Source organism: Stomoxys calcitrans, chromosome 2 (genome assembly GCF_963082655.1).
Source record: "Stomoxys calcitrans chromosome 2, idStoCalc2.1, whole genome shotgun sequence".
Lineage (NCBI taxonomy): Eukaryota > Metazoa > Arthropoda > Insecta > Diptera > Muscidae > Stomoxys > Stomoxys calcitrans.
Window position 1 is genome coordinate 102,788,572 of NC_081553.1, and position 23,825 is coordinate 102,812,396.

General features: G+C 39.0%; 1 long non-coding RNA gene across 1 annotated transcript in view; it reads right to left on the reverse strand.

The window, feature by feature from the left end:
- Nucleotides 1-8,239: 8,239 nt before the first annotated feature.
- The window catches only part of LOC106088613 (uncharacterized), a 73,657-nt gene continuing 58,071 nt past the window's right edge, over nucleotides 8,240-23,825 (reverse strand). The window contains exons 2-3 of the long non-coding RNA XR_001221481.2: nucleotides 8,660-8,932; nucleotides 8,240-8,454 (exon numbers count right to left, since the gene is read on the reverse strand). This is a non-coding gene — a long non-coding RNA (uncharacterized LOC106088613). The remainder of the gene's footprint in view (nucleotides 8,455-8,659; nucleotides 8,933-23,825) is intronic.

Sequence of the window (23,825 nt, forward strand, 5' to 3'; positions counted from 1 at the left end):
TGGGACCACGTTTCTGGGGGTGGACCCCTTCCCCAAAACACCCCCCCAACCAGGACTTATTTAGCAGTAGACCTCTTCAAGTCTAGATGAGGCCACATAGTTTTGGAATGCTCACAGCCCCCTCTTTGTGACCATCTATCATTCGTTGACCTTTGGGCCTCATTCAGAAAGCTTAGCTTACATGTCGCTAGAGGCATACCCACAGATTCCAGTATCCCTGGAATGAGTAGGGTAGTTCCTAGTTTAGCAAGCTCGTTTGCTTTAGAATTCCCTGGGATATCTTTGTGGCCCGGCAACCAGGACAGGTGAATTTTGAACTGTTAAGCCATCTCGTTGAGAGATCTGTGACAGTCGAGGCCGGTTTTTGTGTTCAGAAATACGTTCTCCAGGGATTGTTGCAAACTACCCAAAATCTGACGAACATCTACAATATATGGGAGCTACATCGAAATCTGAACCGATTTTGACCAAACTTCTTAGATATTGTACAACATTAGTCGAAATAAATGCGCTTGCAGTGAAAATCGGGAGAAATACATATATGGCAGCTATACCTAAATCTAAACCGATTTCTATGATTTCGTGAGCAAACAGAAGCATTCATTGCTTTCCTTGAGCGTCGCCGGAATGCTAGCTGGGTAACGGTATTCTATTTAAGTTCTATGGTATGTGTTCCAAGGATAAGACGGATATCCGTCTCATGTTATGAAGAAATACAAACTCACAGCCATTTGCAATCGATTGGTCAGGTGAGCAGATAATACACTGCAGAAATTGAATACCGTCAAATACCATTTCACCAGATGACGACAACCAGAAGTTAGAACAAACGTCAATAAACACTGAACCCTCTTTCCCTCCTTCGATTCCTTCCACAAAGCAACTATTGGTTGCCCAAAAAGTAATTGCGGATTTTTTAAAAGAAAGTAAATGCATTTTTAATAAAAATTAGAATGAACTTTAATCAAATATACTTTTTTTACACTTTTTTCCAAAGCAAGCTAAAAGTAACAGCTGATAACTGACAGAAGAAAGAATGCAATTACAGAGTCACAAGCTGTGAAAAAATTTGTCATCGCCGACTATATGAAAAATCCGCAATTACTTTTTGGGCAACGCAATACTTACTTACTTAAGTTGGCTATGACAGAACATTTTTCCTAATAGCCGAACGTAGAACGTAGCGTTCCAAGCGCCCCAATCTTCTGCTCTCCTTCTAAAATCTTTGACAACAAGTTTCAAGGTGTGTTCCACCACTTGATCTTTTCATAGGGCTCTTGATCGTCCCCGTTTGCTTGTACCACCGTGATCGCCTTTAAAAGACTTCTTTGGTAAGGTTTTTCATGCATTCTGACAACATGACCTAGCCGACACAATTGTTGTATTTTGATGTCTTGAACTATGCAATCGTCGTCATACAGCTCATACAGCTCGTGACTCGAACGACGCCTATATTCTCCATTAACGCAAAGTGATTCACATATTTTACGAAGAATTTTTCTCTCAAACACTCCAAGTACCGTTTCGTCTGCTTTCGCTATACCAATGCCTCGGAACCATACAATAGCACGGGTAGTATCAGCATATAGTGGAATTATATATAGGGGCATACTAATCTAGTCATTCCGTTTGTAACACCTCGAAATATTGATCTGGGACGCCATAGAGCATATAATGGGTTGCCCAAAAAGTAATTGCGGATTTTTTAAAAGAAAGTAAATGCATTTTTAATAAAAATTAGAATAAACTTTAATCAAATATACTTTTTTACACTTTTTTTCTAAAGCAAGCTAAAAGTAACAGCTGATAACTGACAGAAGAAAGAATGGAATTACAGAGTCACAAGCTGTGAATAAATTTGTCAACGCCGACTATATGAAAAATCCGCAATTAATTTTTGGGCAACACAATATATAGTCTCGACATTTTGCATTTAAGACGATATTTTGCATTTTCATGCCCAGATCAAGAGCTTCTGATTGCTCAACATCTATACCGTTGATAGACAAAGATAATCGAATCTTTTTTGTAACATCAAACATCACTGAGTCTTCCGTGCATTAAAATCTACTCGATTTATTTGACTCCACTCGGAAATGGCCAGCAAATCCTGGTAGAGTGTATCGTCCATAACCTCTTGTCCTCAATCTCTCTTAATGTCATTCACAAATGAGTAGATCGGATTCGATGTCTGACACAATAGATCGTTGATGAAAATAAGAGAAGGAGGAAGGACGGGGCCCTGGGGTACACCTGCGGTCAATTTATTTTCATTGGATGAAACTATAACGACTCGAATAGTGCGATCTTAGAGAAAGCTCGAAATAAATCGAACGAAACCATAACCGACACCAACTGCGACAAACTTTGATAGTAGTGCACCGTGTCAGACCTTATCAAATGCCTTGGAGATATCCAGTGTCACAACCATACTCTCTCCAAACTGATGGATTGAGCGACTACAACGTTCCGACAGAAATGCCATTAGTTCGCCCGTAGAATGATTTCTGCGGAACACATACTGTTCGCAGAAGAAGGCCTTCGCTAAGAAGGCCATTCGACTCTAAATACTTCCCGAGACGGTGATTAACCATGTCCTCCATTGCCATTAACGAAAATATGGCAGATATTGATTTGTGCTTCTCGAGTCTTTTTTTTTTCAGGATGTGACGCTGTGTAAATATTTGGTCTATGGTTGAATTACCAAGTCTAAAGCCACTCTTATAGGTCACAATTATTTTGTTGACTTTAGTCTCTCACACATTACGCATGATAGTATCTTGTATGCGATGGAGAGGAAACTTGACACATACCGCCGTTTTACCCTCTCTTGTGTACGGGACATAGAATGCTGAGGTTCCAATCATCGGGTATGCGTTATTCTAAGTCAAATTGCGCTGATTCTAACGCATTAACAGCGTGTCGCCTCCGGTATTAAACAGTTCAGCTGGCAAACCATGGGCTCTTGCTGCCTTGTTGTTCTTTAGTCGGGTCACTGCTATTAGGACTCATTCTGACTAGGAGGTATACATTCTATACCATCATCAGGGATTGGTTCTGCGGTATCCTCTGCGCCGCCATTTCATTAAAATTTTATTTCCATATCCTCAGCACGCTATCTGTGTTAGCTACCAAATTTCCTTCTTTGTCACTGCAGGAAGATTGCCTGCAACAAGGCCATCGGATTGATGTTTAATTCTTTGGTAAAATTTGTGGAGTTCATTCTGACTCCTGTACCTCTCAATTCGCTCATACTCACCTCTTTCCGTTTCCTTCTTCTTCCTGTAGAAGAGAGCCGTTTTTCCTCTCTCATTTTCCCCCAAAACTTTCCTTCACCTGGCGAGTTGTTACTGAGTGTAATGTTGCCCTTTATGCACCATTTTTGGTTTCAGTGTCTTTTTGGCACTCTTGGTCATACCATGGGTTTCTTGGGGGATGCTTTTCGTACCCAAGTACGGATGTTGCGGCTCTTTCCATAAAGTGGACAATGGTTTGCCATTAAGCTTCTATTCAATAGGGTTCTGGGTCTGCTTTCTTCAAGCAATTGAGTCAGCCGAGTGGAATATCCCTTTGCCACCCGTTGTGTTTGCAGTTTTCCGATGCCCTGCTTCTCGTGCAGGGGCAGGTCGCAAGTTTCTCGCTACACTAAGACGGGTGCGAACCTATGTTGCAACTAAGTAATGGTCCGATGTTCGAACTTCGGATCGATCGTACATCGAATACTCTGAATTGAATGCCATCCATCTGTCACAACATGCTCTATTTAGTTTCTCGTGTTTTGATTAGGTGACAGCCATCTGGCTGCGTAAATGCTTCTATGTGGGAATCTGGTGCTGCTGACTACCATGTTCTTTGCCGCGGCGAAGTCTGTTAGTCTCAATCCATTATCGAAAGTTTCTTCTTGTAGGCTGAATTTTGTGACTGTTGTGCCAAAGATATTTTTCTTTCCCTATTTTTGCATTAAAATCTCCCAGAACAATTTTATTATCATGGGAGGGACAGCTGTCATATTCTCCTTCTAGGCGCTCATAAAAAATATCCTTGGTCTGTTCGTTCTTGTGCCCGTCGGGGCATGGGCGCATATAAGGCTGATGTTGATGTTGGCTGATGAACCGAAGTAAACCTAGAAACAAGATGTTTCATTCTCCGACTAACAACAATTCTATAGCCAAGTTGATGCCTCGTTTCATGGCAGCTGCAATATAGGGTGTCACCTCTCGGTGTTGTTGTGGAGCCCTTCCCGAGCCATCCCACTTCCTGTATGGCCGTAATGTCTGCAGTGTATTTCTCCAACACATCCACCAATGCGTATACTACATCCGCTCTATAAAGAGTATGGACATTCCAGGTGCAGATACATAAATTATGGTCCAAAAAATATTTGTATCGGTTATCTACGTAGGGGGGATCCGTATTTAAACTTCTTCGCTTCCAGTTTTTCGGGTGATGGGCTACTAACCCGACGCCCAAACCCATATTTTTATATGGGGGTATATTCATTTTGTCACTCAGTTTGCAACACATCGGAATATCCATTTCCGATCCTACAAAGTATATATATTCTTGATCGTCGTAGAAATCTAAGTCCACCTAGGTAGGGTCTGACAATTGAAATCACGCTACAGTCTTTACAGATAGAGATATTCAGCTGAAACGTTGCACAGATTCTTTTTTTGTCCTTAGGCAAGTTAAGTTCGAAGATGGGCCATATCGGACTATATCTTGATGAATCCCCCATTTACTATGACAATCTTCATCTCATAATTCCTTGGTGGTGAATACTGGTTTACTTGTATGGATTTCGCGGCTTTTACTCTGTCGGGGGATATTCTTTGCCTTTGTACTGTGTTAAAGTCTTTGAAACAGTTAAGTGGAATCTCCCTTAGCTATCGTTGTATCTAGAATCTTTTGACACAAGGACCCGTGCTGTGGCAGATTATTTTTTATTTATATTTTTAAAATCTCATTTCTAATGCAACAAAGAATATTCAACTCATATTCCAACAACAAAGTAAAATCCCTACAAATGTCGAGAGCTCTCTAAACAGACACATCGATAATTTTCATCTCAAAATCTTAAAGCTTCTCACACAACAACAGCACAAACAGACCCATGAAATGATGACAGCAGAGAAATTAGAGAAATTACAAGACGATGATGACTTGCAAAAACTGCCGTTAGGTGAGCAAAACCCTTCATGTTAGTTATACTCAAAGCAACAAGACGAGACAAATAAATAAACCACAGAGACTGAAAGAGATAAAGCGAGAGGAAATAAACAAAAAACATACACACGAATTGATTTGTCAATAACACGAATGTTGAGATTCCAGAGAGCACTCAATGGATTCTCTCACTCGGCATGAAGTACGCACTACCACATACACAAACCATATTTCCACTTCATTGGTGTATAGCAGAGGGAGAGGATTGCAACAAACTATCGAGAGCTGACAACAACAAGAGATTGCGAGCAAAGATCGTAAGAAAGAATAAGAGCTGGCGTTAGAGGGCAATACGTGATGACGAGTGACAAATTTTAAAGACACAACATGTCTTTAACGCGAGTTATTTTACGGTACGGGGAAGACAAAGCAGAAACCCTCTCTTGTATTAGATCTTATGCTCTTGGGCACTCAATGGATTCTCTCACTCGGCATAAAATGCGCACTACCACACACAAAAACCATATTTCCACTTCATTGATGTATAGCAGAGGGAGAGGATTGCAACGAACTATCGAGAGCTGACAACAACAAGAGATTACGAGAGCCGTATTCACATCATTGATAGACGACCATTTAAGAAGATCAGAGTTGAACTACAGGAATAAATATGTCGTAGATACAATAGCACAAAGTAGAAAATTTTTAAAGGAAAATGAGAATATTTTAATATTTATTGCCGATAAGGGGGGAAGGGAGGACAGTTGCAGTGACCAAGGACGATTACAGAAGTAAGATACTTAGTATATTAAATGATATATGAACATACACTAGGTAAAAAAGAGATCCAACTTCTGGCCTACAAACGAAAAATAATTCATTGGTAGATACTTTATTCAATATGAACATAATATTGGGTTGTCCAAAAAGTAATTGCGGATTTTTCATATAGTCGGCGTTGACAAATTTTTTCACAGCTTGTGACTCTGTAATTGCATTCTTTCTTCTGTCAGTTATCAGCTGTTACTTTTAGCTTGCTTTAGAATAAAAGTGTAAAAAAAGTATATTTGATTAAAGTTCATTCTAAGTTTTATTAAAAAAGCATTTACTTTCTTTTAAAAAATCCGCAATTACTTTTTGGGCAACCCAATAAATTCTCTGGACAGAAAGAGGCTGTGGAGTAACAGGGCATTAGCATCACACATATATGGTCTTCCGAAGATCCATATGAAGGGAGTACCGTTACGGTCCATTTGTTTTTCAATTGACGCGCCTGGATATGAACTTTCAAGATATATCGTAGATATTTGGGAAAAAACTTGAATCAAAACTTCCCTTATAAAGTAAGAGAAGCAACGGAATTTAAGGCCACGATACATAAGATATCTGTTAAAGACGACGAAAACCTAATTTCATTTGACATTGTATGCTTTTTCCCAAGTGTACCGAACACGTTAGCAATTCGGATAATTGAACGTAAATGGGAGACATTAGAAAAATACACCAAAATACCGAAGGATATATTTATCATAGTGCTGGAACACTCCAAGTACCGCTTAAAATCTACTCGATTTATTCGACCCCACTCGGAAATGGCCAGCAAATCCTGATAGAGTGTATCGTCCATAACCTCTTGTCTTCAATCTCCCAATCTCTCTTACTGTCATTCACAAATGAGTAGATCGGATTCGATGTCTGCAAGTCATCATCGTCTGGTGTACTTGATTAAAGTTCATTCTAAGTTTTATTAAAAATGCATTTACTTTCTTTTAAAAAATCCGCAATTACTTTTTGGGCAACCCAATAAATTCTCTGGACAGAAAGAGGCTGTGGAGTAACAGGGCATTACAATCACACATATATGCCCTTCCGAAGATCCATATGAAGAGAGTTTTGTTTTTCATTTGTTTTTCAATTGACGCGCCTGAATATGGACTTTCAAGGATATATGGTAGATATTTGGGAAAAACTTGACTAAAAACTTCCCTTATAAAGTAAGAGAAGCAACGGAATTTAAGGCCAAGATACACAAGATATCTGTTAAAGACAATGAAAGCCTAATTTCATTTGACATTGTATGTTTTTTCCCAAGTGTGCCGATCACGTTAGCAAATTAGGGTAATTGAACGTAAATGGGAGACATTGAAAAAATACACCAAAATACCGAAGGATATATTTATCATAATGCTGGAATTTTGCATTAAAGATACGCGCTACTTCAAATTTGAAGACACACTATTTGTATAAACAGAGAAAAGGCATGCCTATGGGATAGACGAATCTATTGGGTTGCCCAAAAAGTAATTGCGTATTTTTTAAAAGAAAGTAAATGCATTTTTAATAAAACTTAGAATAAACTTTAATCAAATATACTTTTTTACACTTTTTTTCTAAAGCAAGCTAAAAGTAACAGCTGATAACTGACAGAAGAAAGAATGCAATTACAGAGTCACAAGCTGTGAAAAAATTTGTCAACGCCGACTATATGAAAAATCCGCAATTACTTTTTGGGCAACCCAATAGAAATAAGATGAACAGAAGACCAAAAATCCTGACGAAATATGTTGGCGACATATTCGCAATAGTAAAGACAACGGACGTAGATATTGTAGTACTCTAGAAACATTAAATGCATATTACATCCAAATCAACTCCATTAAGGAATTTAAGGAAGATTTCAAACTTGCATATTTGAACACTTTGCTACCAAATTGAATTGGTACCAATAGGCAACGGCATATGGGAGACTAATCAATCGAAATATCGAAAAAAAATTCTAATAACAATATATAAATTAAAATCATTGTATTGTCTTCTAATCATGGAGATTATAGCCGAACTTATTTGCGAGAATAAATGTTTAAAAATTTTTAAATCTATCTTTTCCGCTTTTATTGTAATAAAAGTTTGTACATCACATATCCGCCACAAATTGATTGTAAATCACAAAAGTTTTTTTTTTCCTTTTTTGAATAATTTTTCTCCCACTGGCAAATCAAATTAGATGTTTTTTTTTCTTAGTTTTTAGTACGCACAATATGTTAATTAATTTTATCGCAGTAAATGATGGGGATTTGCATATTGAAGTGATTTATAATAGGCAAAAAATTAAGCTCATTATGGTTTATAAAATTAAATTCAAATGTAGACATATAAAAGGTGTTGCATTACATTTGGTCAATCTCGTTTAATGAAGCCAATGGCACTGCTAGTGTGTGCTAGCAGTGTAATTGCTATTGACAATCCTTTCAGCTATGGTGATTAATAAAGCCAATTAACACTCTTTTTCTGTAAAACTAAAATGAAATTAATAAAAAAGCAACAACAACAACAACAAAATACATGCAGACAGGATGTTATAGATATTATATGTAAAAAAGGAAAAAAAATCAAAACTAATGACACCAGCAGAATTGGTGACTTCCTCTTTTTTCCATTTGCTGTGATGTGTCAAACATTTCGCTGCCTTGCAATAAATTACTTTTCAACATACCTTTACAGTTTTTTCCACTTATTATGTTTTGCATGATTTTACATCGAGCATTTTTTGTGCCATACATTTGCTCTTCCTCCTTTTAGTTTGGCAAAATTGATTTACCATTTTTTTTTTGTCACAATTTTTATTTTTACTGCCCACCAATCTCCGGCACGCTTTATAGATTTATGCACCCATTCAGACAATGACTTTCATAACACCTGCTGTCGTCGTTTTTGAGCTGCATTGCCCCGTTGTTGATAATGATGATGATGATGATGATGTGGACGACTGCGAAGATTATGCTCAATGTGAAGTTTACAGTTTTAATATGAAATCATTTAAATTCCTTGGCAATTACATAACAGCCTCATCCAAACTGGTTATGTCCATGGATAATGCTTTTGTATCATCTGATGGCACAGTGGAGGCAATTGTAATGAACAAAAAATAAAATATTCGAATTCCATTGGCTCTTCATTGCAAACATCACAGTCACTTCATTGTGTCCAGTTCAGTGCAAGATATGTCACAAAAAAGAAGCTCTAACAACTGACCATTGACAGCTTAAGGTGCTTCTTTTGTAGCGTCTTAATGATAGGGGGATAACTAGATTGACAATGGTCGAGTTGCTTATTTTTGCATACTGTATAGCATACTGCATGCTGTAATGCATATTGCATGCTGTATAGCATACTGCATGCTGTATAGCATACTGCATGCTGTATAGCATACTGCATGCTGTATAGCATACTGCATGCTGTATAGCATACTGCATGCTGTATAGCATACTGCATGCTGTATAGCATACTGCATGCTGCATAGCATACTGCATGCTGTATAGCATACTGACATTACATGGGTCTTTTAATGCATCAGTGGATCCTGTCCACGACTGATTTGTGTGACACCTGAGCATTAGAGGTATATACTGACTGAGAGCCCGTAATATGCAGACCTTTAGCATTTAGGCCAATAGGGATTAATGTTGTGTTATGGGATTGCAGTACAACTTTTGAAAACTGAAAGATTTGGTCACCTTTGCACAAAAGGAATTGAGTACGAGAAGGACCAGACTTAGTTCAGGCGTGAATACGTGGCAGAATCTTTGAGCCTTACGTCGTTTTTACTCAAAACCATGCCAAACCTAAACACGATACCAAAATGCAAATCGGTGGAGACCCCCAGCACGAGGTTGTGCATAGAAGAATCTTTCGAAGTCATTAAAATTTGAATCTAAGTACCCATCGGGCCACCCCAACCCCAAAACTCCCTCAACAAAAATATTGGACGTTCGTTTCTATATTGGGCTCAAATGAAAGGTATTCGGGAGTAGATTTCGAATCTGGCAAAGAAAATCAAATCGAAGTATTGGGGCTCATGCCACCCCTCAAAAACGCCATTAGACCCATTAAGACTATATGCTACTTGGCTGAACTGATTTTCTTAAAATTTGTATAGATTGTGTACGTATGTCTGGAGCCAAGTATTTTGGGGTACGCCCTAAATCAACCCTAATGCATTGCCATAGAAGGGGCTCATAACACTTTGAGAACCGATACACTTATCCTATGTGGTGACCAGTACCGGGTGAACCGGTTTCTTAGGGATTGCAAATTTGCCCATAAGCATTCCAAAAAAGAACCTGGGCAAACTTCCCACATATCGACGAGTGTTGTCCGATTCAATTGTAAGGGGCCTTCTTTTTATAACCGAATCCGAACTGAGTGTCGCGGCACCTTTTTTAGGCTGCCATACCATTTTTTTATCCGCCATCATACGATGGGGGTATACTAATCTAGCCATTCCGTTTGTAACACCTCGAAATATTAGTCTAAGACCCCATAAAGTGTATATATTCTTGATCGTCTCGACGTTCTGAGTCGATCTAGCCATATCCGTCCATCCATCTGTCGAAATCATGGTAGCCCTTGAAATTTCACACAGATACTTTATCGGTCCTTAACCTGATATAGCTCCCATATAAACCGATCTCCCTTTTTGATTTCTTGATCCTCTGGAATCAGCAATTTTTGTCCGATTAAGTTTAAATTTTGCACGTAGTGCTCTGTTATGACTTCCAACAACTGTGCTATGTACGGTCTAAATCGGTCTATAACCTGATATAGCTGCCATATAAACCGATCTCCCGATTTGACTTTTTAAGCCCTTGGAAGCCGCAATTTTTGTCCGATTTGCCTGAAATTTTGCCAAGTATGGCGCAAATCGGTTCAGTTAAATCGGACGAGAATTGCGCCCTCTAGAGACTTCTGAAATGAAGACCCAAGATCGGTTTATAAGATAGCCATATTAAAACATGGACCGATTTGACCCATTTACAATCCCCACTGACCTACACTACTAAAAAAGTATTTGTGCAAAATTTCAAGCGCCTAGTTTTACTCCTTCGAAAGTTAGCGTGCTTTCGACAGACAGACGGACGGACATGGCTAGATCGACTTAAGGCATAAAATGAAACACTTTAAAGTATTTTGTGAGCAGCACAGAATTTCTGACATTGATGTTTCGGGGTATACTTAGATATTTAGAGCGCACAAAAAGACGATTACAGGCTTAGGTATATATCCATAGTGGCTGGGGTGTTTAATAATCCGCACCTTATTCAATATAACCTAACTCCTCTCGGAAAACAAGGACGTATTGACATCCATGGAGGCCACCGTAGCGCAGAGGTTGGCATGTCCGCCTATGACGCTGAACGCCTGGGTTCGAATCCTGGCGAGACCAAGCGAAAAAAATTTCCAACGGTGGTTTTCCCCTCCTAATGCTGGCAACATTTGTGAGGTCCAGTGCCATGTGAAACTTCTCTCCAAAGAGGTGTTGCACTGCGGCACGCCGTTCGGACTCGGCCCCTTATCATTGAGCTTAAACTTGAATCGGACTGCACTCATTGATATGTGAGAAGTTTGCCCCTGTTCCTTAGTCGAATGTTCATGGGCAAAATTTGCAAATTTGCATTCACATCCATTTACTTAAAATCGAATATGAAAGTTACGTATTGTATTCAACCTTGGACCGTGATGGCGGTCAAATGCGTTAACCATCGACATGGCAGTAGTCAGATTGTTCTCCCTTAGACATAGGAGCCGCCAAGGCATTCTCTGCGCATACTATATATCGTTGTAAATATACGGCACCGTCACATCACATTGCGAGTGAATTACTAAACAAAACTTGGTGTCTCATTCCTCTACTTGCATATGGCACTCATCTGAGTGTTGTTCATTTGCAAACAACACACGATGTCCGTCGACCAAATTGAAAATCAAGTCCACTGAACGATTACTAAAACGTTCGCGCATCTCTCACTCAATTGTGTTTGTGCGTGTGCTTCTAGCTTACTCTGTTTTTATGTGGCATGCGATACAGACAATTGCTTTGGCCAAAATGGTTGTTGAGTGCCGATAGGAAACACTGAGACTCCTGCCACACTCACGTAGAGCTTTTTTCAAGACGTTTGTGAATCATATCTCCAAGGGCATAGTAGCCAGATTACTACACAGTGTCACTCAGAGACAGTCCATGCGTCCCACCTGTAAAGTTACCTAAACGCCACTGTCGCTTAGTGCTTCCCTTTCTCTACCGAACTAAAAATAGCAATGATACAATTATTTTCTTTTCGAAACATGTTTATTGGAGTGCTAAGAAGCACAAAAATTCTTTTTTACAGAATATTTGTTAGTTGGCTTGTCTGTAGCAAGATCTCCTTCTGGGAGGACACTGGTAGTCAATGGAGTCAATCCAACGACTATCGATGAATGCATTCTAAGAGAATAAAGCTTTTTACACAGATATTTCTTGTTGAAGTAGGTCGTTGGGGATTGAAAACGGGCGATATCGGTTCATATTTGGATATAGCTATCATATATACCTATTAACCGATATGACTTCTTAAGTCATACAAAGTATGCTCCAATTATTTATTTAACCCGATATAACTCCCATTTAGTTTTTGAGTAATTAACAGTGGACTCTTAAAGTCATGTCCTCTGTCGAGGGCATCGGTAGTGAAAGGGTTAAGTTTATCGAGTCACCAAACCCCTATTAGAAAGTTTACTTCTCATTGTTCCTCCGACAAAGTTGAGTTCTATATTAGACGGACATATAGAACCCAACACTATAGTCATGCAATGTCTATTCCATATCGTGAATGAATCATGCCTCTAAAACCATAGTAGGCAAAGTACTGTCCGGAATCTCTCTCGGACTCAAAACCACTGAGCGTCCTATTACTCTACGTCACGGTCATACCACGCTGGTGAATCAATTATTTTTGTAAAAATCCTCCCAAATTGTTGATGCCAATGTAAAAACGTTTCCCCTTCATTGCCGCCCAATGTGCTGCATTGTGATCTTCATCGTTTAGAAAAAACTGGCTGAAAAAAAAAAACAAATATCCAGTTGGTTGAGAAGGAAAATAAAACCGCGCCATATTACATTGTTAATGTGGTTTTTTTCGCTGCCTAATGGTATCAACATTACCACCGCCACAAGAGGTTGTCTTGAATTACGGTTTACACTTAAGAAGCCACAAATGGGGATCAGGTGAATGCAACTTATCGCCTTTGACGCCTATGGGCCGCGCTTAGGCACCGATTCTATTTGTTTTGGTCGTCTTTTGATAAGTGCTTAAAAGAGGGGAACCGCAGCAACAGGGAAAGACACATTTTTTTCTCAAGCAATTACACAATGATCGTGAATCTGTGCTTGAATGTTGCCTCAAAGATTTGTACAAAATGCTGCATGGGTTGGTGGAAGTAATCACCCATTCATTGTAGAAATGAAAGTTTTATGAATGATGATTGCAGTCGGAATGACTTAAGATTAGACTATAACAACTCGATTTGAAAAGTAATGTTCAAATATGACTACTGATTACTCAAAGGCGGATATGAGAGAGTGAGGAATGGGAGGTTAGAACAATATGGAGGAGGAACCATTGGCTTAACAAATTTGGTATTATAAAATAATTGCTTTTTATGGCATTCATCAAAGAAGGCAATTAATATTGAAAACAGTCTTTAGCCAGAAAAACAAGAATCGCTTTCTTCGAGTGAAACTAGGAATTAGAAGGACAGCAATACAAAGTGAGGGGAAAATTTTGTTTGAAATTTTTTGTAGAAATAACTATTTTCTAAAAATTCCTATTCTAAAATAAAATGAGATAAAATAAAAAAATAAGATAAAATAAAATACAATAAATTAAAATAAAATAAAAATAAAAAAAATAAAAAATAAAAAAAGTTAAATAAAATAAAATAATGTAAAATAAAAATAAAATAAAATAAAATAAAATAAAATAAAAATAAAAATAAAAATAAAATAAAAACAAAATAAAACAAATAAAAGCGTGCATAGTTCGGCCGGGCCGAATTTTATATACCCTCCACCATGGATCGCATTTGTCGAGTTCTTTTCCCGGCATCTCTTCTTAGGCAAAAAAAGGATATAAGAAAAGATTTGCTCTGCTATTAGGGCGATATTAAGATATGGTCCGGTTTGGACCACAATTAAATTATATTTATGTTGGAGACCTGTGTAAAATGTCAGCCAATTCGAATAAAAATTGCGCTCTTTGTGGGCTCAAGAATAAAATAGAGAGATCGATTTATATGGGAGCTGTATCGGGCTATAGACCGATTCAGACCATAATAAACACGTATGTTAATGGTCATGAGAGAATCCGTCGTACAAAATTTCAGGCAAATCTGATAATAATTGCGACCTCTGGAGGCTCAAGAAGTCAAGATCCCAGATCGGTTTATATGGCAGCTAAATCAGATTGTGAACCGACTTGTACTTTATTTGACATAGTTGTTGAAAGTAACAATAAAAAACGTCTTGCGAAATTTCAGCCAAATCGGATAGGAATTGCGCCCTCTAAAAGCTCAAGAAGTCAAGTCCCCAGATCTGTTTATATGACAGCTATACCAGGTTATGAACCGATGTGAACCATATTTGGCACAGTTGTTGGATATCATAACAAAATACTACGTGCCAAAATTCATTTAAATTGGATAAGAATTGCGCCCTCTAGAGGCTCAAGAAGTCAAGACCCAAGATCGGTCTATATGACAGCTATATAAGGTTATTGACCGATTTGAACCATACCTGGCACAGTTGTTGGATATCATAACAAAATACGTCGTGCAAAATTTCATTCCAATCGGATAAGAATTGCGCACACTAGAGGCCCAAGAAGTCAAGACCCAAGATCGGTTTATATGGCAGCTATATCAGGTTATGGACGAATTGAACCATACTTGGCACAGTTATTGGATATCATAGCAAAACACGTCGTGCAAAATTTCATCCCGATCGGTTAAGAATTGCGCACTCTAGAGGCTCAAGAAGTCAAGACCCAAGATCGGTTTATATGGAAGCTATATCAAAACATGAACCGATATGACCCATTGACAATACCAACCGACCTACACTAATAAGAAGTATTTGTGCAAAATTTCAAGCGGCTAGCTTTACTCCTTCGGAAGTTAGCGTGCTTTCGACAGACAGACGGACGGACGGACGGACGGACAGACGGACGGACATGGCTAGATCGACATAAAATTTCACGACGATCAAGAATATATATACTTTATGGGGTCTCAGACGAATATTTCGAGTAGTTACTATCAGAATGACGAAATTAGTATACCCCCCATCTTATGGTGGAGGGTATGAAAATATAAAAAAATATAAAAAATACAAAATATAAAAATAAGCATGTCCGCCTATGGCACAGAACGCACTGGCTCGAATTCAGGCGAGAACATCAGAAAAAATTTGTCAGCGGTGGTTACGCCCTCCTAATGCTGCCATCATTTGTGAGGTATTATGCCATGTAAAAACGTCTCCATAAAGATGTGTCGCACTGCGGTACGCCGTTCTGACTCCGCTATAAAAAGGAGGCTTAAACTCGAATCGGGTAGCAGTCATTTTTATGTTAGGAGTTTGCCCCCGTTCCTTAATGGAATGTTCATGGGAAAATGGCATTTGCTTTCCATTATGGAACAGGAGACAATCTTCTTACATATAGACGAGTCCTTACGGCGCGCTGCAAGGTGACACTTCCTTGGCAAGAAGTTTTGCATGGCTTCTATACAAGGCATAGTATCTCACAATGACCTGAAGCCGCACTTGAGATCGATTGCGAGGCACTACTGCCAGTGACACAAAGTTTTGGATGGACGAAATTGTGGTATTGCCATTTGGCAGTTATACAACACAGATGGATCAAAGGTAGAGGTCAGAGTATGCCTAGGGGTCAACATTGGGAACCCAGGATCTGAAATTTGTTTTGGACTGCCTGACCATAATACGGCCCTGCAGGCGAAGATCCGATCACGGAATGCGTGAGGTGTTGTTGTATTCACGCGAAATTGAAAATTTAGAATTATATCTTCTTTTTATACCCTCCACTAATTTCGTCATTCTGTTTGTAACTCCTCGAAATAATCGTCTAAGACCCCATAAAGTATATATATTTTTGATCGTCGCGACATTTTATGTCGATCTAGCCATGTCCGTCCGTCTGTCCGTCAAAAGCACGCTAACTTCCGAAGGCGTAAAGCAAGCCGCATGAAATTTTGCACAAATACTTCTTATTAGTGTAGGTCAGTTGGGATTGTAAATGGGCCTTATCGGTCCATGTTTTGATATAGCTGCCATATAAACCGATCTTGGGTCTTGACTTCTTGAGCCTCTAGAGGGAGCAATTCTTATCCTATTGGAATGAAATTGTGGACGACATGTTTTGTTATGACTTCCAACTGACTGTGCTAAATTAGTTTCAAATCGGTCCATAATCTGATATAGCTGCCATATAAATCGATCTGGGGTCTTGACTTCTTGAGCCTCTAGAGGGCGCAATTCTTATCCGATTTGCCTGAAATATTGCACGACGTGTTTTGTTATAACTTCCACCAACTGTACTAAAAATGGTTCAAATCGGTCCATAATCTGATATAGCTTCCATATAAACCGATCTGGGGTCTTGACTTCTTGAGCCTCTAGAGGGCGCAATTCTTATGCGATTGGAATGATATTTTGCACGACGTGTTTTGCTTTGACTCCCAATAACTGTGATAAGTATGGTTGAAATCGGTCCATAAACTGATATAGGTGCCATATAAAGCAATCTTGGGTCTTGACTTCTTGAGCCTATAGAGAGCGCAATTCTTATCCGATTTGCCTGAAATATTGCACGACGTGTTTTGTTATGACTTCCACCAACTGTACTAAGAATGGTTCAAATCGGTCCATAATTTTATATAGCTGCCATATAAACCGATCTGGGGTCTTGACTTCTTGAGCCTCTAGAGGGCGCAATTCTTATCCGATTTCGGTGAAATTTTGCATGAGGTGTATTGTTATAACTTTCAACAACTGTGCTAACAATAGTTCATATCTGTCCATAACCTCATATAGCTGCCATATAAACCGATCTTGGGTCTTGACTTCTTGAGCCTCTAGAGGACGCAATTCTTATCCGATTGGGCTGAAATTTTGCACGACGTGTTTTGCTATGACTTCCACCAACTGTACTAAGAATGGTTCAAATCGGTCCATAATTTGATATAGCTGCCATATAAACCGATCTGGGGTCTTGACTTCTTGAGCCTCTAGAGGGCGCAATTCTTATCCGATTTCGGTGAAATTTTGCATGAGGTGTATTGCTATAACTTTCAACAACTGTGCTAACAATAGTTCATATCTGTCCATAACCTCATATAGCTGCCATATAAACCGATCTTGGGTCTTGATTTCTTGAGCCACTAGAGGGCGCAATTCTTACCCGATTTGGCTGAAATATTGCACGACGTGTTTTGTTATGACTTTCAACAACTATGCTAAGAATGGTTCAAATCGGTCCATAACCTGATATAGCTGCCATATAAACCGATCTGGGGTCTTGACTTCTTGAGCCACTAGAGGGCGCAATTCTTATCCGATTTGGCTGAAATTTTGCATGAGGTGTTTTGCTATGACTTGCAACAACTGTGCTGACAATAGTTCATATCTGTCCATAACCTGATATAGCTGCCATATAAAACGATCTGGGGTCTTGACTTTTTGAGCCTCTACAGGGACCAATTCCTATCCGATTTGGCTAAAATACTGCATGTCGTGTTTTGTTTTGATTTTCAACAACTGTGCTAAATTAGGTTCAAATCGGTCCATAACCTGATATAGGTGCCGTATAAACCGATCTGGGGTCTTGACTTTTTGAGCCTCTAGAGGGCGCAATTCTTATCCGATTTGGCTGAAATACTGCATGTCGTGTTTCGCTATGACTTCCAACAACTGTGCCAAGTATGGTTTAAATCGGTTCATAGCCTGATATAGCTGTCATGTAAATCGATCTGGGGTCTTGACTTCTTGAGCCTCTAGAGGGCGCAATTATTATCCGATTGGAATGAAATTTTGCATGTCATGTTTTCTTATGACTTCCAACAACTGTATTAAGAATGGTTCAAATCGGTCCATAAACTGATATAGCTGCCATATAAACCGATCCGGGGTCTTGACTTCTTGAGCCTCTAGAGGGCTCAATTATTATCCGATTTGGCTGAAATTTTGCATGAGGTGTTATGACTTCCAACAACTGTGCTGAATTAGGTTCAAATCGGTTTATAACCTGATATAGCTGTCATGTAAACCGATCTGGGGTCTTGACTTCTTGAGCCTCCAGAGGGCGCAATTCTTATCCGATTGGAATGAAATTTTGCATGTCATGTTTTCTTATGACTTCCAACAACTGTACTAAGAATGGTTCAAATCGGTCCATAATCTGATATAGCTGCCATATAAACCGATCTGGGGTCTTGACTTCTTGAGCCTCTAGGGGACGCAATTATTATCCGATTGGAATGAAATTTTGCACGTAGTGTTTTGTTATGACTTTCAACAACTGTACTAAGAATGGTTCAAATCGGTCCATATTTTGATATAGCTGTCATATAAACCGATCTGGGGTCTTGACTTCTTGAGCCACTAGAGGGCGCAATTATTATCCAATTTAGTTGAACTTAGGACCTGTAACATACGTGTCGAAAATGCCATGAATCGGTTTATAGCCTAATGCAGCTCCTTTATAAACCGATCTCCTTCTTTTACTTCTTCAGGCCCTAAAGTGCGCAATTCCTACTAGATTTGGTTGAAATTTTGCACATTGACTTCTACTATGGTCTTCAATATTCAGTTCAATTATGGTCCGACATGAACCATAACTTGATATTGTTCCCATAACATAGCAATTCTTTTCTCTAATCCTTTGTTTGCCTAAAGAGAGATACCGTGGCAAGAGCTCGACAAATGCGATCGATGGTGGAGGGTATATAGGATTCGGCCCGACCAAACTTGGCACGCTTTTACTTGTTTTTTTTTTTAAGATTCACATTGTTTGCGAAAGCCATGACATAAATATTGACTGGGCAGCCATAAGATGTCATTAATATACACTTAACCTAAACTAATAAAACTTTGATCCATTAGACTGTAAATATTTCTAATCACTAATGGATGCTACAGTAGCTATAAAGTCTTTAACAAGGTAATGCATGAATTGCGAGCACTCTATCAACTTCCAAGTTCTATAACTTCTCCAATAGAATTGAGAATTGCTAATTTTTCCCTTATTACCAATTCTTTATCTTTCGGCCTTATTTTTTGATCAACCTTTAAAAAATTGCTATAAATTACTAGCAATCAAACCTTCACTGTGACTTTGAACAAACTTTAGTGCAATCAAAGTCGTGCAGTTCTCAATGATGGCGTAAAGCATAACCTTTCTTCTCCTTTCACAATTTTACTTCTCCCTTAATGTTGGACTAGCTTTTGTCCTTGGCTTGTCGCTTATATTGCAACAATGTTTCAATGTTTTGCACTTTGTGCCAATTGAAGCCAATAAAATGAAAGTTCTTTGCCACCAAATATGATTTGCAACGAAAGAATGGAGTTTCTGCAACAAATTTACTTCAAAATGTTGTAACTTCCACGGGTGTCGGTTGCTGTTCAATGACCCACATTTCGTGTCATAAACTATTGCAGGCAACTTTAAGTGTCATTACATCATGTTGTTGTTGTAGATGTTTTTGTTGCTGTAGTCGTTGGGGGTGACTTTGGCTGTGACCACCATTGATGTTGCCAATAAGTTAATACTGCAACATAGTATTGTTGGCGGTTTTTTTGGTTGCTGATTTTACCTTTCATAAAGAGATCTGGTTGCTTTGCTCTCACCTTGCTCTCTCTCCCTTCATTTCCTCTCTCTCGCTCTCTCCCATCATTTCCAACAAAAAAAACCTCTGTGTGTGGTGTAATTAGAAAATAAGCTAAGCATTTGAGGTCAATGATATCGTTTGTAATTGCAGTTCTCCAACTTGTTTTTCATGGCGAAACCTAAAACCAAAAAAAAAACAGCAAAACTTTTATAAACCTTCTTAAGGTAGATAAACAAAAAAAAAACAAAAAAATACTGAAAACTAAATTAAAACAATGTTGCATTGTTGATGATATACTTAATGTGGTTGTTGTTTGTGGTAACTTTCAAGTGCAACTGTGCACAGCTGTAAAGTCATCAACTAAGCTGCTGGAAGTTGCTTTCCATGTCGCATCAGATTAAGAGTGTAAAGATTTTTTTTCAGATTTTAGATGCTGAACATGCTTTTTAGGATGCTTTTATTGGTATAGTGTATTTGTAGTTAATATACTAAATTTGTTGTAATAAAGGATTACCTTGGTATGCTTATGCTTAAACAAGTAAAAGCGTGCTAAGTTCGGTCGGGCCGAATCTTTAGAACCCACCACCATGGATTCTGCTAAAAATTTATACAAACTAAATTTGGATGAAGGGCATAATTTTATTCTTTAGACCAAACTTCTGTCAAACCAACAAAAATTAAAGCTTCTAGGAATCGAACAAGGATAATCGAGAGACCGGTTTATATGGGAGCTACATAAGGTTACAGTCCGATAGGGACCGTACTTGGCACAGTTGTTGAAAGTCATAACGGAACACCACATACCAAATTTCAGCCAAATCAGATGAAAATTGCAGCTTCCTTCTAGAAGTCAAAGCGGGAGATCGGTTTATATGGGAGCTATATCAGGTTCTAGACCGATATGAACTCAGCACAGTTGTTGGAAGTCATAATAAAAGACTATGTTTTAATATCAGCCAAATCGGAGAAAATTGCTACTTCCAGGGGCTCAAGAAGCCAAATCGGGAGATCGGTTTATATGCTAGCTATATCAGATTATAGACCGATTTGAACCGTACTTGGCACAGTACGAGGTGCTACAAACGGAATGACTAGGTTAGTATTCCCCTATACTCCTGTGGTGTTGGGTATGAAAAGTTTGATTTTATTTTTGTGCAAATTTAAAACGAAAAGTATCAAAAACAAGTAAAAAGGCGTTAAGTTCGGCCGGGCCGAACTTTGGATACCCACCACCTCGGGTATATATGTAAACCACTTTTCGTCAAAATTCAGTGAAAATTTCATAACTTATGCCCCATATCATATCTAAAAATAAACCGATCTGAACTTTAAATCGAGATATCGGTCTACATGGCAGCTATATCCAAATCTGGACCGATTTTGGCCAAGTTGCATTAAAATGTCGAAGAGCCTAACTCAAAGCACTGTCCCAAATTTCGGCGAAATTGGACAATAAATGCGCCCATTAAGGACCCAAAACCTTAAATCGAGAGATCGGTCTATATGGCAGCTATATTCAAATCTGAACCGATCTAGGCCATATTGCAGTAAGGTGTCGAGGGGCCTAACACAACCCACATTCCAAATTTCGACGAAATCGGACAACGAGTGCGCCTTTTATGGGCCCAAAATCTTAAATCGAGAGATCGGTCTATATGGCAGCTATATTCAAATCTGGACCGATCTGGGCAAAGTTGAAGAAGGACGTCGAGGAGCCTAACTAAACTCACCGTCTCAAATTTCAACGACATCGGACAATAAATGCGTCTTTTATGGCCCCAAGACCTAAAACATAGATATCGGTCTATATGGCAGCTATATGCAAATCTGGACCGATCGGTGCGATATTGCAAAAGTATGTCTAGGGGCTTAACTTAACTCACTGTCCCGAATTTCGACGACATCGAACAATAAATGAGCATTTTATGGGCCAAAAACCTTAAATCAAGAAATCGGTCTATATGACAGCTATAACCAAATCTGAACCGATCTGGGCCAAATTGAAAAAAGATATCAAAGGGCCTAAGACACCTCACTGTCCCAAACTTTAGAAAAATCGGATAATAAATGTGGCTTCTATGGGCTTAAGACCCTAAATCGGAGGATAAGTCTATATGGCAGCTATATCCAAATCTGGACCGATCTGGGCCAAATTGACGAAGGATGTCGATGGACCTAACACAATTCACTGTCCCGAATATTATCAAAATTGGATAATAAATATTGCTTTTGTGGGCCTAAGACCCTAAATCGAAGGATCGGTCTATATGGCAGTTATATCCAAATCTGAACCGATCTGGTCTACATTAGCGAAGGAAGTCGAAGGGCATAACACAACTCCCTGTCCTAAATTTTAGCGAAGTCGGATAATAAATGTGGCTTTTATGGGCCTAAGACCCCGGAGGATCGGTCTATATGGCAGCTATATCCAAATCTGGACCGATCTAGGCCAAATTGACGAAGGATGTCGATGGACCTAACACAACTCCCTGTCCTAAATTTCAGCGAAGTCGGATAATAAATGTGGCTTTTATGGGTATAATACCCCAAATCGGAGGATCGGTCTATATGGCAGCTATATCCAAATCTGGACCGATCTGAGCCAAATTGACGAAGGATGTCGAAAGGCCTAGCACAACCCACTGTTCCAAATGTCAGCAAAATCGGATAATAAATGTGGCTTTTTTGGGCCTTAGACCCAAAATCGGCGGATCGGTCTATATGGGGGCTATATCAAGATATAGTCCGATATAGCCCATCTTCGAACTTAACCTGCTAATGGACAAAAAAAGTATCTTTGCAAAATTTCAGCTCCATATCTCTATTTTGAAATACTGTAGCGTGATTTCAACAGACAGACGGACGGACATGTCTAGATCGTCTTAGATTTTTACGCTGATCAAGAATATCTGTTGTTGGCATCTGGTTTACAATTTTTATTCCCTCCACCATAGGATGGGGGTATACTAATTTCGTCATTCTGTTTGTAACTACTCGAAATATTCGTCTAAGACTCCATAAAGTATATATATTCTTGATCGTCGTGACATTTTGAGTCGCTAAGCGGTGTCCGTCTGTGCATCCGTCTGTCCGTCCGTCTGTCTGTCGAAAGAACATTAACTTTCGCAGGAGGTAAGCTAGCCGCTTGAAATTTTGCATAAATACTTCTTATTAGTGTAGGTCGGTTGGGATTGTAAATGGGCCATATCGGTCCATGTTTTGATATCACTGCCATATAAACCGATGTGCGGTCTTTACTTCTTGGGCCTCTAGAGGGCGCAACTCTCGTCCGATTTGACTGAAATTTTGCACGTGGTGTTTTAGTATCACTTCCAATAACTGTCTTAAGTATGGTTCAAATCGGTTCATAATCTAGTATAGCTGGTCGATCATGGGTCTTGACTTCTTGAACCTCTAGAGGGCGCAAATCTCGTCCGATTTGGCTGAAATTTTGCATGAGGTGTTTTGTAGTGACTTGCACTAACTGTGCATAGTATGGCCCAAATCCGTGCATAACCTGATATAGCTGCCATATAAACCGATCTGGGATCTTGACTTCTTGAGCCTCTAGAGGGCGCAACTCTCGTCCGATTTGGCTGAAATTTTGTACAATAGCTTCTCTCATGACCTTTAATATACGTGTCTAATATGGTCTAAATCGATCAATTGCTTGATACAGCTCCCATATAAAGTGATCTCCCGATTTTGCTTCTTGAGCCCCTACAAGGCGCAATTCTTATCCGAATGACCTGAAATATTACACAATGACTTCTACAATGTTCAGCATTCATTTATGGTCGGAATCGGACGTTAACTTGATATAACTCCAATTGCATTACAGTTCTTATTCAATATTCTCTCTTTGCCTAAGAAGAGATACGGCGCATAGAACTCTACAAATGCTATGCATGGTGAAGGGTATATAAAATTCGACCAGGCCGAAC